This window comes from Marmota monax, unplaced genomic scaffold (assembly GCF_021218885.2).
Source record: "Marmota monax isolate L192 unplaced genomic scaffold, Marmota_monax_Labrador192_F-V1.1 WCK01_AAM20220418_F8-fsc00118, whole genome shotgun sequence".
Taxonomy (NCBI): Eukaryota; Metazoa; Chordata; class Mammalia; order Rodentia; family Sciuridae; genus Marmota; species Marmota monax.
The window spans coordinates 5,819,369-5,823,746 of record NW_026695231.1 but is presented as its reverse complement, the minus strand read 5'-3'; the positions used below and the strand labels follow the sequence as shown (position 1 = coordinate 5,823,746).

Genomic DNA, 4,378 nt, shown 5'->3' with positions numbered 1-4,378 from the left:
CTGCCATAGACATACTGGCACAGGCTAGGACTCACTCAGTTGCTGGCCATAAGGAGCAGCAGCCATTGAACTGCTTAGTCATGTCTGCTTGCAGTTGATAAGGAGCTGTAAGGGGCACTAGCCATAGGCATGCTTAGCAATGATGGGTTACAGTTTATAGGAAGCACAGCTCCATGGACATGCACAAAGAACATGCCCAGCTGCAATTACATCACCTCACTGGACATAACCAATGAACACTGACTTTCATTGGGTGTAACCACTCACCAGTGTATACCACCAACTTGAAACAGTATTTAAATCTCTGGTCCTGCCACATTGAGGATTTTTGCTCCAAGGACATCGTTGAGACTGGCTGCCTTGCTGTCTGTCCCTGGACTGACTCTACCATTCCTTGACCTCCAGCCATCTGCTGGAGAGAACCGCCAGACAAAGAAAATGTCTGCTCTTTGGCAAAGAGAAGTCACGTGGCATTGGAGGTATTTGGGGGCTTGTGATTGCCCTAGGATTGTGTGATTGGCTTATTGTGTTTAATTGGTGTGCAATAAATGCTAGTTGGGTTGCTCCCACACACATAACATTTTTTGCATTAATTTGTATGTTTGATGATTGGTGTGATCGAATATACACTTGCATTTAAAGACAATCCACCTCCAAATAATTATTAATAGTGCCACTCGAGACAAGTGGAAAGATTTACATGGGGAAACCAATGGAAGATAAGGATTATTTTGTGTGTGTGTATGTGTGTGAACTTCTCTTGGTGCCGACTTTCTCTCTTCTTCATGGCCATAAAACTCCCATTAGAAAGAGGACAGTTTTCATTTCTCAGATATTTCTTTTAGTCAGATAAGGGATGCCCAAGAAGGTTTATTTTTTAATCTGTTGGTTTTAATTGCCTTTCACTAAAAATAAGCCACATGGCAAAGTGAAATATTTGGGGACTAATATGCTCTGATTGATAGACTGTGAGATGAATAAGAAAAATGCAGTTTGTTTAGGAGATGAGATGACTTGGCATTTTTTTAATTGACAAGATCTAGTGAGGGTAAGTACAATACTGCCTTAAAGCAAATTAAAACATTAGAGTGTTTCTGAAGAGCCTGTGCATTGATGCATCACATCACCATAATATACTGCTTTCTCCCACTGTACTCTGACTCACCTGTAATAAGTCAAACTGAGTCAAACTCTAACCTGTGCCCAAAGGAATGCATTCTATGATCAATGCCAACCCAATGCAAATAGCAATATCAGAAAGAAAACTGCTGATAGAGTGTAAAAATGAGAAGCTGAGGTGTGGCACACTTACAAAAGGTCATCAGTGCTTCCCGAAATTCCACTCAGAAATTTGGGTAAGGATGGGATGTGGTGCTCCACCACATTTGAAATTTTCCTTTGGGTTGCCTTGTCAAACAGGTTTCATCAAGATTGTGTCTACCTAGCAAATAAGTTTGGAGGAGGAAAAAAAAAATTGAACCAGTCAGGCATTGGTTATTCCATTATCCAATTAGTTTGACCTTTCACTAATTAATGCAGATTGAGAATCCCTAACCCAAAATCCAAACCATGAAATGCTCCAAAATTTCAAACTTTTTGAGTGCCAACATGGTGTAAGAAATGAAAAATTGCACATCTGGCCTCATGTAGCATGTTGTAGTCACAACACAGGCACACTAAGAATAACTTATAAAATTACCTCCAGGATATATATAAAGCATAATAAATTTCTTGCTTAGACTTGGGTCACATTCCCAATGTATCTCATTATGCATATGCAAAATTTTTTAAAAACCCAAAAATCTGTTACTAAGCATTTCATGGAAGGGATATTCAACCTATAATCCCAAATGGACCCATAAGTGCCCATCAAAAAGAACATGTCTATAGTGATGCTCTAGTTTCTTAAAATTATGAAGGAGAAAATTTCCAGACTGAGTTTCAGGAGAAAATGCAGACTCAAAAAGCATCACAAGCAGGTAGTTGGCAGGTTACTTTGGCTTTCTTAATCAGGAGCAATGAATTTGTAAAATGAGGACCAATGTGATTCTTCAACCAAAATATCCCCTGAATCAAGGATGCTCTTTCATGAAAGAGTAAGGAAACATTTTCAAAGTACTGGCAACCCATCAGAGAGGAAAAATTAGCTGCAATGTCCTGTTATACAGGCATTCCCAGATCTATTTATATTCTACAATGACAGAAAATGCATCTGTCCAGTGTTGGAAAGACACTAGAGGACTTAATTATCTGAATCCCCTCTGCAGTGGTTGGATAAGAAGGGCGTATCCTCACATTTCTCATGCCTGAACTCCAACCAAGACCTGGTCAGAAGGCTGTAGGTCTGTTCAGGGAGCCAACAGGAAGTTTTCCTCAATTTGAGCCAGCTGGATAGGGATGAAGCTTGCTTCAGCTGGAAGTCATTTGTGCTTTTCCTCAGACTAATCGGAATCAGTGGCTTAGGAGAGCACACACCAAAGGTGATCTTGCTTACTCTGATCTGGTCTAGGTGCTGAAATCCAGCTGCTAAAATATTTAAGGGAAGTACCTGGAGTTGTCTGGTTTGCTTTGATGAAGAGCAGGATAAGAAAGTACTGCTCATAGAATGGAAAAATGAGAAGTTGAGGTGTGGCACATTTACAAAAGGTCATCAGTGCTTTCCAAAATTCCACTCAGAAATTTGGGTAAGGATGGGTGGGGGCTCCACCACATCTGAAATTTTCCTTTGGGTTACCTTGTCAAACAGGTTTCATCAAGATTGTGTCTACACAGCAAATAAGTTTGGAAGAGGAAAATAAATTTGAATCAGGCAGGCAACTAGTTATTCCAAATCCAAGCAGAAACATCAAGTCATGAAAAGTCTAGAAAGTAGCAGCTATTCAAAAAGCAGCAAATCATCTTTTAAAAATGTGTTTTTGTGTGAGGACCCTTGTCTTGCTTGGTTACTGTCTCTCTTAGGAATGAATGTCCTTCAATGTGTTTAAGTTGTCATTTAGTAACTTGCTGTTTGCACTTTTCCAGAGGCCAGAAAAGGAAGGAATGGCTAGCCATAACCCATCCTTGGAAATTCTATCACTGGTAGTTCTATCTAACAGCCTTACCACATGAAGACTTGCTCAGCCTCCTGGCAGAAGGTAATCTAATGTTGATTTTTACCAAAAAGAATAAATGCTTTGGTCTAGTGAGTTTACCTGTGAGCATTTACATATGCTAATACTGATCACCCCAGAGCAGAGATGTGCCAAGTTCACAGTGTGAACATCACTTCAGAGAGCAGCAGGATTGCCCATAAAGATCACTGACCTGGGAGGTACAAGTGACAAAAGTACAGACTTATACAAAACACCCTCTCCCTAATCCGAGAGAATAGCATCCTTAAGTTTACAAAAACCTTTGTAAATGTACAAGAAATTCTACACACTATAATACTGACTCAAAACAATACTTTGTTATTTTGTTTAATATATTATAGGTTATCAACTGTATGTTAGGTAAAATACACCTACCACTGATGAGTTTCAGGAAGGAGAAACACAGACGCCAGATCAACGATGGAAAAAGAGTTCTATAACTGAGATATGAACAGGAGTAAAAGAAGATAGCCAAAAAATAATCTGGAACAAATAAAGGTTTACCTTTGTTGTCTTTAAAATTTTGCATGACTTCAAATACTCTGTGTTACTCACTGAAAATAAACAATCTAATTCTGTCTTTGCTAAGCTAGGTTTCTGAGTGTGTTCTGTGAGGTCATGTGTTGGGTGAGGGCAAGGCTCAGGCCCAGGAACCAAGGTTTGAGGATCTAGGAATTTAAAGAAGATGGAGGTAGCCACAGCCATTGGCCAGCCCCTTGAGCCATTTCCACAGTCCCTTTTTATAGAAAGTTCAAACAAGGCACACTGCCAACAGGTTATATAAGGGGCAGGGGTGGGGGAGCGCATGTTCATTGTCCATGTTTATGACCTTGGTCATACATGCTGAATCAGAATGTGTAAGGCCTTGACTAATCCCTGCTCTGGCTACACACAAAATTACATAACATAAAACACAGTCTAGGGGAAGTCTTGGCGAGGGAGTCTACCACTATGTTGGGCTTGCCCTAACACTGTGACAGACCCCTCTAACCAAATTCTTTCCTGAGTCCCTTCTCTTACCCATGGTCCAGGCGAAGAAGCTCTGGAGTTTCTTTTATAATACATCCTGAGACATGCAACGTCTGCGTAGGTATTTAGTGAGATGGGTCACCTTGGCCAAACGCTCGAAATTGCCGCTGTGGCTGGAAGAAGGTGGAAGAGGAAGACAGTGAAGAAGGATGGGCCAGGACAGACAAACAGGTGGGGGGAAAGAAGGACTGGGAAAGAGAAAAAAGGGAAGATGACAG

The 4,378-nt window shown here is 40.6% G+C and overlaps 1 long non-coding RNA gene across 1 annotated transcript; it reads left to right on the top strand.

Annotated features, from left to right (window-relative positions):
- Positions 1 to 343: 343 nt before the first annotated feature.
- On the top strand, positions 344 to 3,713 carry LOC124088682 (uncharacterized). Its single transcript, XR_006850437.2, has 3 exons — positions 344 to 479; positions 3,022 to 3,134; positions 3,473 to 3,713. It is a non-coding gene; the product is annotated as an uncharacterized LOC124088682 (long non-coding RNA).
- Positions 3,714 to 4,378: the final 665 nt, after the last annotated feature.